We start from the raw sequence: 13483 nt of genomic DNA, 5'->3' as shown, positions 1-13483 counted from the left end.
GAAACTCCCACATGCTTCAGGGCAACTGAGCCTATGCACTGCAACTACTGAAGCCCTTATACCTAAAGCTGGTGCTCTGCAACAAGAGAAGCCACTGCAATGAGAAGTCCATGCACCGCAACTAGAGAGTAGCCCCCACTCACCCCAACTATAGAAAGCCCACATGCAGTAACGACCCAACACAGCCAAAAAAATGTTAAAGATGTAATGTGTCCCATGCCCCAGCAATGCAGGGATTGACGGTAGAGAAACTCTTGTTCATATGCATTAAGAGATGGACATAAGAATAGTCATAAGCAGTTCCGTTCAGTCGCTCAGTCATGTCTGACTCTTTGCGACCCCGTGGACTGTAGCCTACCAGGCTTCTCCGTCCATGGGATTCTCCAGGCAAGAATACTGGAGTGGGTTACCATTTCCTTCTCCAGGGTAATGTGTGTAATAACCAAATAACAAAAAATCAACTTGGATTGGATGATTTCTGGAACAGAAAAAGGACATTAATAGAAAAGCTAGTGAAATCTCAAAAACTGAAATTCAGGTAATAGTAGTGGATTAGTCTTGATTTCATGTTTCTGACAAATATACTCTGGTAACATCAGAAGCTGACATTAGAGAAATCTTTTTGAGGGGTCTACAGAGGTGTATGTCTTTTCAACTTTTTTGTAAATCTAAAAATCTTTTCAATCTAAAATTACTCCAAAATCAAAAGTTTGGGAAAAAGAAAAACTGTTCTTCTGAATAACTTGTGGTATAGTATAGTTATTCAATGGAATATTTTATAGCAGTGACAATCAGTTTCAATTACTACAGTACAGATGTGCTTCCATTTACTTATAAAGTTTCAAAACATAGGCCAAAATACACAATATACAGTTTCAGTTCAGTTTAGTTCAGTCGTAGAGTCGTCTCCGACTCTTTGCGACCCCATGAATCATAGCACGCCAGGCCTCCCTGTCCATCACCAACTCCCGGAGTTCACCCAAACTCATGTCCATCGAGTCGGTGATGCCATCCAGCCATCTCATTCTCTGTCATCCCCTTCTCCTCCCGCCCCCAATCCTTCCCAGCATCAGAGTCTTTTCCAGTGAGTCAACTCATCGAATGAAGTGACCAAAGTATTGGAGTTTCAGTTTTAGCATCAGTCCTTCCAATAAACACCCAGGATTGATCTCCTTTAGAATGGACTGGTTGGATCTCCTTGCAGTCCAAGGGACTTTCAAGAGTCTTCTCCAGCACCACAGTTCAAAAGCATCAATCAAAAGGCAATATACAGTTTAGGGACACAAATAAAGTGAATTGGGCTTTTTAAAAGCAAAGGAAAGAGAAACACAAAATTTAGCAAAGTAGTTTCTCCTGAGGGGTGAGGGTAATGAATTGAGATGGAGAAGGGCCCATAAGGGAAGTGCAAAGGAAATGGATTTTTTTTCCTTTATGGTAGGCCCACTCATTTTATTCTTTATAATATAGATATATTTGATTTTTTAACTATATTAAAATGTTTAAACATTTGTAGCTCAACTTTTTTTTTAGATTTGGGGGTGCAGCTGTGGAAGCAAGATTGTGGGCTCTGGAACAATTCAAGTAATTCCTTTTATTTCCTCTCAATCCTTGACTTGACAGTCTTTTGGATGCTGTGCTTTGAAAGAGGTTTCAAGAAAAGGGATGGGTTAAGAAAGAAATAACAAGATAATTCCAAAGGGAGATGAGAACTGTGAAAGAAATGAACACAATGATGTGATGGAGAGGATCTGGATGCTTGAGAAGCTGGATTTTCAAAAGCACGGTCCCCAGACCAGCAACACCACCAGTTTGTTAGAAATGCAAAAGGCCGGGCCCTATCCCAGTCCTCCTAAGGCAGGAGGTCTTGCATTTTATAGCAAAATTCCCAAGGGATTCATGTACACCTTGAATTTTGAGAAACACTGCCTTAGACAGCATGATCCAGGAAGACTTCTAGGAGGAGGTGGCATTTGAATTGAGACCTGAAAGTTAAGAGTCAGATGGTCAAGCAGAGGTCTAGAGCAAAACTTCCAGGCAAAGGGAATGTCAGGTACCAAGGTCATGACACCAAGTAGAGGTCTGAGGAGCTCAAAAAGAACTAGAGGCCTTCCCTGGCAGTCCAGTGGTTAAGACTCAGTGCTTCCACTGCAGGGCACACTGGTTCCACCCCTAGTCTGGGAATTAAGATCCCATATGCTGCAAAATGCAGTCAAGAAAGAAACTGTCAGACAGGACTAGTGTGGCCACAACAAGCAACTCATGGGTACTGATGAGGTTAAAGAAGCAGATGAGGTCCACCCAGAGCCTGGTGCTCTGGGAAGAAGTTTGGATATGATATGAAATCGTTAGAATCCACTTCAGTGTTATATGCAGGGAGAGACACAATCCGATGGACATTTACAAAAATGTCACTCTGGGCCTGCAGTGGCTTCATATTGTGACAGTTTAGCTAACCTGGAGCCACATTTCTCAGAATTCCCTTCCATATATTCTTCTGGGTTAGGCTTGGCTAGAAGAGAAATCCACAAAACATTGATTTGTTTAGCAATGTTAATCTAATATATAGTCCATATTTGGATTTCCCAATCATCCTTCAAATAGCTCACCTTAACAATATTAATACGAATAATATTCCAAGTAACAATTAGAGCTGTCCTAAGAGTACATCATGAGGAACGCTGGGCTGGAAGAAGCACAAGCTGGAATCAAGATTGTCGGGAGAAATATCAATAACCTCAGATATGCAGATGACACCACCCTTATGGCAGAAAGTGAAGAGGAACTCAAAAGCCTCTTGATGAAAGTGAAAGAGGAGAGTGAAAAGTTTGGCTTGAAGCTCAACATTCAGAAAACGAAGATCATGGCATCTGGTCCCATCACTTCATGGGAAATAGATGGAAAAACAGTGGAAACAGTGTCAGACTTTATTTTTTTGGGCTCCAAAATCACTGCGGATGCTGATTGCAGCCAGGAAATTTAAAGACACTTACTCCTTGGAAGGAAAGTTATGACCAACCTAGACAGCATATTAAAAAGCAGAGACATTACCTTGCCAACCAAGGTCCATCTAGTCAAGGCTATGGTTTTTCCAGTGGTCATGTGTGGGTGTGAGAGTTGGACTGTGAAGAAAGCTGATCACCAAAGAATTGATGCTTTTGAACTGTGGTGTTGGAGAAGACTCTTGAGAGTCCCTTGAACTGCAAGGAGATCCAACCAGTCCATTCTAAAGAGATCAATCCTGGGTGTTCATTGGAAGGACTGATGCTAAAGCTGAAACTCCAATACTTTGGCCACCTCATGCGACGAGTTGACTCATTGGAAAAGACTCTGATGCTAGGAGGGATTGGGGGCAGGAGAAGAAGGGGACGACAGAGAATGAGATGGCTGGATGGCATCACCGACTCGATGGACATGAGTTTGAGTGAACTCCGGGAGTTGGTGATGGACAGGGAGGCCTGGCGTGCTGTGATTCATGGGGTCGCAAAGAGTCAGACACGACTGAGCGACTGAACTGAACTGAATTGAACTGAAGGTTGTCCTAAGGGCTTGCCTGGTGGCTCAGATGATAAAGACTCTTCCTGCAAAGCAGCAGACCCAGATTCGATCCCTGGGTCAGGAAGATTCCTTGGAGAAGGGAATGGCTACCCACTCCAGTGTTCTTGCCTGGAAAATTCCATGGACAGAGGAGCCAGGTGGGCTACAGTCCATGAGTTGCCAAGAGTCGGACACAACTGAGTGACTAACAAGGTTGATCACACATAATTGCAAAGACTAAACCTGCTGGGGGTGGCAAACAGCATCTTCCAATAGTTTCTCCCCTTGGTGTGATCTAGTTTTACACAACCAGTCCCAAACATGATGATAAGTGCACTATCTCATGCCTGGAGATTACGAATTAATTGACAAGCCCGTGATCCAGTCATTGTTCGGTTTTAAAACTTCCCTAGGTGATCACAGTATGCAGCCAAGTTTGGGAATCACTTCTGTGACGGCAGGAAAACCTGCCCATCTCAGAAGTCAAATCCTGGAACTTCCCTGGTGGTCCAGTGGCTAAGACTCCGTGTTCCCAATGCAGGGGGCCCAGGTTCGATCGCTGGTCAGGGAACTAGATCCCACATGCAGAATCTAAAAGTTCACATGCCACAACTACAGATTCTGCTTGCTACAACTGAGACCCAGGGCAGCCAAATATATACAGTAAATAAATATATATATTTTTTAAAGAAGTCAAGTCCTCACCACGTTCTTCCTAGGTCATTGATAGATAAAGCTGCCTCCGTGGTCCTCTCCACCTCCCACTACTGTCTGACTTGCATGAAGACCACCGACCTGATACTTTCAACAGTTCTCAACAGTGCTTCTGATACTGGGATCAGAAATGTTAGCTGGTCACTGAACCTCTGGAAGGAGTGAAGATGCTTAGGAAGCCTGGGCAGATAAAGGAGAGTCAATGTGGGGAAGAGGTGCCTAGATTTGCACTCAGAAAAGTGCAGGCATTTGAGGAGAAGTTGATCAGTGAGCTTGCTGAAAAAAGAGGAACCAGAAAAGTGGAAGGAAAACCATGAAAAATCAAGCCCCAGTGAAGTGAAGGGACTGCCCTGGTAGTCCAGTGGCTAAGATTCCTTGCTCCCAATATGGGGTGGCGGGTTTGATCCCTAGTCAGGGAACTAGATGCTGCAACTAAAGATTCCATGTGTTGCAAGAAGATGGATGATCCCACGTGCCGAAACTAAGACCTGGCTCAGCCAAATAAATAAATATTAAAAAACAAAAACAAGATGCTCTCCAGAAGGTGTGCGGGGTCCACCCTGGCCACATGCCTCTCCTTCCTGCCTTCCTCACTTTCCTGTCCTCACACTCATCCCTTGAATTCACTTCCTTTGAGCATTCTCGAAGCCCTTGCCCCTCTCATCCTCTGAAGTACGCACCTGGCCAAACTCCAGCCATCTGCCTTCTCCAAGCCAGCTGAACGTAGCAGGAGGAAACTGCCCAGCCAGCCCGGCAGGGTTAACCTGAACCAGAGAAATCACAGACCTCAAGGGGGCGCAGGATGTTCTCTCTGTGTCTCTGGCGAGCTGGCTTTCTGTCGCATTGCAATTCGACCTGTTCCCTTCCAGGCCTCCCACCCACCCAGCCCTCCCATCCAGCTGATGGCCACATCCCTCGCTTCCCTGTGCAGACTGAAGCCATCATTTGGGGACCTCTTCATTGCCCAGTACCAGAGCACAAGCCCCTGCAACTTCCCATTCATTACCAGTCCCCCAACCCCTGGGTTCCATCCTGTTTCTCAAGGATTGAGGTTATTTCTGTTCTTTTTTCTTTTTTACCTTCTTTTCTTCCTTCATCATTTCCTCTTCTGTTACCTCTACTGCTCCTCCTTCTAATTCTTCTCCCCCTCCTTCTCCCCTCTTCCTGCACAATCTCATCCCACACCAGCTGCTGCAATCCTTTCTAAAAGGAAAATGGGACCCCTCCACTCTTGATGGGAAGAAGGGTCATAATATTGCGGACAGATTTAGCTACTGCTGGAGAAGGCAATGGCAACCCACTCCAGTGTTCTTGCCTGGAGAATCCCAGGGACGGCAGAGCCTGGTGGGCTGTCATCTATGGGGTCGCACAGAGTTGGACACGACTGAAGCGACTTAGCAGCAGCAGTTCTTGCCTAAAGGTGTTTAGCTGGTGACTGCTAGCTCCCTCTGTAGTAAAGGCAACATCTTTGCAGCCAGCAGTCTGAGAGGTGATGCTTTGAGACCCTGTGAGCATCCTGCTTCCCACCAGCCGTCCCCCAGGGATGTTGGTGTCCGATTCTGCCCTTCTCCTGGAAAAATGTTTCCCAGTAGTTGACCATGTCACAGATGACAGCAGCCTGGACTCAAGTGGTCGGTATGGAGATGGTGATAAATGACGACTCTGACTTTAATTGTAATAAAATCCCTCACTGTGTAACTAATGACTAAGTATGTGTCTCCTCTGCTCATTCTGTGAGGATGGGGGCCATGCTGATTTTGGTCATTGAGTCTTCAGTACCTAACAGGACCTTCTAGTAATAATGGAAAGGCACCAGGGCTTCCCGGGTGGCTCAGTGGTAAAGAATCCACCTGCCAAGCAGGAGACATCCCCTGGAGAAGGAAATGGCAACCCGCTCCAGTATTCTGGCCTGGCAAATCCCATGGACAGAGGAGCCTGGCGGGCTGCAGTCCATGGGGTCGCAAACAGTCAGACACGACTTGATAACAGACTTTCATTTTCTTTGTTTTCCGCCACTGTACTGGGCCCTTCACATTCACTTCCCAGTTGAGCGAGGGTTTGCTGCTATGCCCACTGTCCCCACGAGGAAACTGAGGGACAGAGAGGAGACTAACTTGCTCAAGTGCAGAGCCAGTGGGTGGCAGAGCTGGGATACAAACCTGGAGGCCTCATTCCAGAGCCTGCTCTCTTCAATATCATGTTCTCTGACTTCAGGAAGAAGCTGCAGGGCCACTATGGTGGAAAACATTATGGAGGTTCCTCAAAAATCTAAAACTAGAATTGCCATATGACCTCTCCTGGGCATATATTTGGAGAAAGCCATAATTCTAAAAGTGCACCCTAATGTTCATAGCAGCACTATTTACAATACCTCAGACATGTAAGCAATCTAAATGTCCATTGGCAAATGAATGGATAAAGAGGATGGGGTAAATATACACAATGAGATGTTACTCGGCCATAAAAAAAAAATGCCGTTTGAAGCACCATGGATGGATCTAGAGAGTGTCATATAAAAACGTGAAGTGAAGACGATACCATATGATACCACTTTCCTGTGGAATCTAAAATATGACGCCATGAACCTGTGAACCTATCTATGAAACAGAAAAAGACTCATGGACATAGAGAAAGACTTGTGGTTGCCGCAGGGAGGGGAGTGGGAGAGGGAAGGATTGGGAGTTTGTGGGTAGCAGATGCAAACTATTATATATAGACTGGATAAACAACAAGGTCCTCCTGTATAGCACAGGGAACTATATTCAATATCTTGAGATAACTCATAATGAAAAAACAAGATAAAAAAAATGTATAAAGGACAGAACCATTTTGCTGTATAGCAGAAACTAACATTGTGAATCAACTTACTCTTCAGTAAAAAGCAGAAATCCTCTAAGACTATAGTGATATTCTCCTAAAGAAAAGAAGCTGCCATTAAAATCTATTGAATGAGTTAAGACTGCGGTGGGGGGGGGGTGGGCAGGAAGGAGGGTGGGGGATTTAGGAATGTGTTCCAGGTTATCTCAGCTCCCTCTACTTAAAATTCTTTAGGGGTGGATTTTTGTCTGGTATTTTTTTTTTCTTTCAAACATGAGAAATGTCCAGCCTTCACAAGATGGGTTTTCTGAGCACAAGTAGCGCCAGCCCAGCCTGTCAGATGGGTCTATGCTCTGTCTCACCACATCCGTTTGAGACACAAGGCTCCAGGATTCCAAAGTGCAGCTTTTTCCATGAAGGAAACAAAATCCAAGTGTGTCCTATGTCTGAAGCCACCCAGGCACCTATTTTTCCTAACAGGAAAATCCAGGCTCACAAATACCATCCCTTCCTTACTTAAGTCCTTGCAGTTTCTCTGAGTGGAGTCTAGAAAAGAAGAAAGGACGTAAAAAAAAATAATTTGCCATCTTTGCACAGGTGACATGGGTGGCTTCTTCTCTTATTTCCACTAGAACTTCTGACCTCATTTCCCAAGATTCAAGAAGATCATAGTCCCTCTGAAATTCATGCCATTGTTCTTAACTTCAGTGATAAAAGTAGTTCTCAGCTAATACATGGCCTCAGTTCCAAACCTGTTATTCTTTGGCCATGTCATTCTTTCCTTCTTAAAATGTTAACATCGTATTCCTGGAAAAGGCATGTTTTGTTATTATTAGTAGCAAGCTGTGAGCTGGATTTGGAATAAGTTTCAAGGGGACTTGTCGAAGGAAAGATAAGAGAGAATTTCCTTTGTCTTTCAATGAATACTAGAATATCCGTCGAGGATACCCACATGTTTATCCTAGTGTTCAGCCTCTCCTCTGTATCAGCTAGCTACAGCTGTGTAAGAAATCATCTTGAAATTTAGTGGTTTAAAACAACAACCTTTTTTTTTTTTTCCTTATATGTTTTCTGGGTCATCTGGACAGTTCTGCTAATCTCGACCAGGCTCCACTGACCTTGGCTGGGCTCATTCGTGAATATGCCATCATCTTTTGGCAGGTTAACCAGAGGCTGGCTGGTTTCAAATGACTTCAGCTAGGATGACTCACTTCTTCTTTACCTTTCCCTCACATCCCTCCAGCAAACTAGCCTAGGCATGTTCTCACAGTGAGGAGAGAGAAGAGAAATACTCAGAGCCTCTTAAGGCTTAATCTGCAATCTACTGCTGAAAACAAGTTGTATGTTTCAGTTCAGGGGACGGGGAAAGAAACTCTGTCTCTTGATGGGAGGAGCTGCAAAAGCACACTGCATAGGGCCTGGATACAGGAGGGATAAAGAAGGGCAGCCTCAAAGCAGAGAAGAGTTTGCTGCTATTGTTCAGTTACTCAGTCGTATCTGACTGTTTGTGACCCCATGGACTGCAGCATGCCAGGCTTTCCCATCCTTCGCTATACTTTGCTCAAACTCATGTCCATTGAGTCAGTGAGGCCATCCAATCATCTCATCTTCTGTCACCTTCTTCTCCTCCTGCCCTCAATCTTTCCCAGTATTGTGGTCTTTTCCAATGAGTCAGTTCTTTGCATCAAGTGGCCAAAGTATTGGAGTTTCAGCATCAGTCCTTTCAATGAATATCCAGGGTCGATTTCCTTGAGGATTGACTGATTTGACCGCCTTGCAGTCCAAGGGACTCTCAAGAGTCTTCTCCAGCACCACAGTTGGAAAGCATCAATTCTTCGGTGCTCAGCCTTCGTTATGGGTCAACTCTCACATCTCTTTGTGACCCCATGGATGGCAGCACGCCAGGCTTCCCTGTCTTTCACTGTCTCCTGGGGTTTGCTCAAATTCCTGTTCATTGAGTCGGTGATGCCACCTCATCATCTCATCTCAGGATGCCATCTCATCCTCTGCCACCCACTTCTTTTTCCTTCAGTCTTTCCCAGCATCAAAGAAGAGCGGTGCCTTCTTATTTCTGCTCCTTTCCCCATGAGCTAGTGAAAGTCTGATTCCCGTTGTCCAGTTGCTTCATATGCCCCATGTTCCTGTTTTCTGATTTTAATCTTCACTTCTTTCTGTGGGTCCCTTTGAACTCTTTCAGGGCTGCTTTATCTCAAGTCCCCACCCCCACCCCCACCCGTTATCACTGATGACGGTGATACTTACTTTAGGGTCAGGCTGATTCCTGCTTCCCTGCCTCTTGTTTATTTCTTCCATCTCTTCTCCAGTAGTCCACCCCTCCCACTTTCTTAGCCCACCTCCCCAGGCGGTCACCCTTCTGCCTCCCTGTGGGTCAGTCCTCCTGTCTCTAGAAGCCTCCACCCTGGTCCAGGTGTCACCATTATCTCTTGCCTTAGACTCACAACAACCATATGTATGGGGGTGGTGAGTGGTTGGGCTTCCCCCGTGGCTCAGTGGTAAAGAATCCACGGCAGATGCAGGTTCAACCCCTGGGTTGGGAAGGTCCCCTGGAGGAGGGCATGGCAAACCACTGTAGTCTTCTTGCCTGGAGAATCCCATGGACAGAGGAGCTTGGTGGACTACAGTCCGTGGGGTCACAAAGGGTTGGACACGAGTGACTTAGCAGGCAGCTCGGTGAGCAGTAGTATCTGGGTATTAACCCTGGCTCTGCTGTGAACTAGCTGGGTGACCTAAGGGGACTGACCTTACCTCTCTGTGCCTCAGTTTCCTCTGCTGTAGACTGAATGTTTGTGTTCCCCCTTCGTCCCACAGATCTATATCTTGAAACCTAATCTCCAGTGTGATGTTATATGGAGATAGGGCCTTTGGGAAGTGATTAAGTCATGACAGTGGGGGTTCTCATGAATAAAACAAATTCCCTTAAAAAAGAGACCCCAGAGGGTGCCCTCACTCCTTCTTCCACGTGAGCATGTGGTGGGAAGATGGCTGTTTGTGAACCAGGGAGCTGGACTTCACCAGCCACTGAACCAGCCAGCACCTTGGTTTTGGATTTCCCAGCCTCCAAAACTATAAGAAAAAAAAAAAAAGTCTGTTGTTTATAAGCTACCTGGTCTATGGTCTTCTGTTACATTATCCTAGACAGACTTAAGATATCTCTTCTATGATACCTTGCTCACTTCTGTGACTTTCCTGGTGGTCCAGTGGTTAAAAAAACTCTCTGCTGCCACTGCAGGGGGCGCAGGTTTGATCCCTAATCTGGGAAATAAGATCCTGCTTGCAGCGTGACCAAAAAAAAAAATACTCACTTCTATAGATTAGTGATAAAACTATCTGCTTATATGGGGGTTTGTTGTCAGGATCTGAAAAGCAACCTCGTCTGAAGAACTGAAGCACTTGGCACTGCTCTGGTCCTGGAAATTGACAGGGCTGAATGGTGATGACAGGAGAGGGGTGGGGGGCTGACTCCACCTGATGTGCTGGGTCTGTGCTTGGTACATCACCGGTCCTCCGAGGGAGCCTAGGACTTAGTTCCATTTTCCCCGTGAGACAACTGAGGCTCAGACCACCTCAGGGTCAGTTGCCCAAGGTCACGGTTACAGAATGACTGACACAGGTTTGAACTGAGATCCATCTGATTCCTGAGTTTCTGTCTCTGACTGTGAGCACCAGCTTCTCCCTGATCTCCCCGATTCCCTGCTGACCCCTCCATCTCTGCTCCCCAGTCAGCCAAGGGGAGGCAAGGAAGGGGTAAAGCTGATCAAATGCCTTCCTTCCTAAGATTTTGTGGTGACGTGACTCAGCCCAATGCACAATCCAGGATGGGACCTTGTACAGGGGGGAAACATGGCTATAAAGGACGTTATTGAAGTGAGGCGAGAGCTTTGAATTTGTGGATTAAACAATCGTACTGTTGCATCAGTGTTGCATATCCTGATGTTGATGACTGTCCTGGGGTTTTCGAAGAGAATGTCTTTGTTCTGTAGCTCCATGCTGAAGTATTTATAGGGACCAAGGGACAGGATGTCTGCCACTGACTCTCAAATATTCAGAAAAGAGATAAAACACATGTGGCAAAATACTATTGCCTGACGAGCCTAGCAAAGAGGAGTTCTTTTCACTCTTCTTGCTTGTCTTCTGTTGTTTGATCTTATACCAGGTGAAAAACAAATCAGCAAAACAAACCATTCATCCCGCTCCCAGTAGACACCCAAGAGAAAGGAAAATCTATGTCCTCACAAACCCTTATACACCAAGGTTCAAAGCAGAATTATTCACAGCAGATGAAAAGCAAAAACAACCTAAGTATCTGTCCACTGATGAATGGATAAACCAAAGGTGAAGTGAAAGTCGCTCAGTCGTGTTGAACTTTTTGTGACCTCATGGACTATACAGTCCGTGGAATTCTCCAGGCCAGAATACTGGAGTGAATAGCCTTTCCCTTCTCCAGGGGATCTTCCCAACCCAGGGATCAAACTCAGGTCCTCCAGCATTGCAGGCAGATTCCTTACCAGCTGAGCCACCAGGGAAGCCCAAGAATACTGGAGTGGGTAGCCTATCCCTTCTCCAGCAGATCTTTCTGACCCAGAAATCAAACTGGGGTCTCCTGCATTGCAGGTGGATTCTTTACCAGCTGAGCTAACAGGGAAGCCCTAAACCAAAGGTGGTATATCCCAATAGTGGAATTTTTTAAATTGAAATAAAGTTGATTTTCAATGTTGTGTTAGTTTCAGGTATACAGCAGTGACTTAGTTATATATGTGTATATATATGGGCTTCCCAAGTAGTGCTAGTGGTAAAGAACCTACCTGCCAATGCAGGAGACATCAGAGACACAGATTCGACTCCTGGGTCAGTAAGATCCCCCGGAGGAGGGCATGGCAACCCACTCTAGTACTCTTGCAGGGAGAATCCCATGGACAGAGGAGCCTGGTGGGCTACAGTCCATAGGATTGCAAAGAGTCAGAAATGACTGAAGCGACTTAGCACGCATGCGCGTATATGTATTCTTTTCTTCATAGTTTATTATACGATATTTAATATCATTCCCTGGGCCACCCGGTAGGCCCTTGTTGTTTATCTGTTTTATATATAGCAGTTTGTGTCTGCTGATCCCAAGTTCCTAATTTATCCCTCGCTGTCTTTTCCCTTTTGGGAACGATGAGTTTGTCTTCTGTGTCTGTGAATCTGTTTTGTAAATAAAGTCCTCTGTATCATACACTTTACACCCCACATATAAGTGATGTCATACGACACTTGTCTCTGACTTACTCCACTTAGTATAATAATCTCTAGGTCCATCTATCTTGCTGCAAATGTCATTATTTAATTCTTTATATCGCTAAGTACTATTCCACTGTGGGTTTCCCAAGTGGCTCAGTAGTAAAGATTCCGCCTGCTGATGCAGGAGACACAGGAGACATGAGTTCCATTCCTGGGTCGGGAAGGTCCTCTGGAGAAGGAAATGGCAACCCACTCCAGTATTCTTGCCTGGGAAATCCCATGGACAGGGAAGCCTGGAGGGCTATAGTCCATGAGGTTGCAGAGTCGGACACAACTGAGCGACTGAGCATGCACACACTACTTCAATGTATATGTGTACCACATCTTCTTTATCCGTTCATCTCTGGATGGACACTTAGGTTGCTTCCATGTCTCGGCTATTGTCAATAGTGATGCTATGAACATGGGGGTACATGTATCTTTTCAAATTAGAGTTTTGTCCAGATAGAGGCCCAGGAGTGGGATTGCTGGATCCTAAGGTAACTCTATTTTTAGTTTTTGTGTTTTTTTTTTTTTTTAGTTTTTTGAAGAACCTCCATACTGTTCTCCATAGTGGCTGCACCAATTTATATTCCCACCAACAGTGTGTTTGTGAGGGGGGTTCCTTTTTCTCCACACCCTCTTTAGCATTTATTATTTGTAGACTTTTAATGATGGCCGTTCTAACCGGTGTGAGGTGATACCTCAATGTAGGTTTGATTTGCATTTCTCTGGTCATTTTTAGTGATGTTGAACATCTTTTCATATGCTTGTTGGCCATCTGTATCTTCTTTGGAGAAATGCTATGTAGATCTTCTGTTATTTTTGGATAGGTTTGTTTATTTTGTTTTCAAGTTGTATGAAATGTTCATGTATTTTGGAAATTAAGCCCTTGTCAGTTGCATCATCTATGAATATTTTCTCCCAATCCATGTTGCTGTTGTTTAGTTGCTAAGTCACATCCAGCTCTTTTTCAACCCCATGGACCGTAATAGCTCACCAGGCTCCTCTGTCCATAGGATTTTCCAGGCAAGAATACTGAAGTAGGTTGCAGTTTCCTTCTCCACCCAATCCATAGGTTGTCTTTTTATTTTGTTTATGGTTTCCTTTGTTGTGCAAAAGCTTGTAAGTTTGATTAGGT

Source organism: Moschus berezovskii, chromosome 22, assembly GCF_049115385.1.
Source record: "Moschus berezovskii isolate FMDL1 chromosome 22, NW_MosBer_1.0, whole genome shotgun sequence".
NCBI lineage: Eukaryota > Metazoa > Chordata > Mammalia > Artiodactyla > Moschidae > Moschus > Moschus berezovskii.
The sequence above is the reverse complement of the archived record's forward strand: the minus strand, read 5'-3'. Positions refer to the sequence as shown.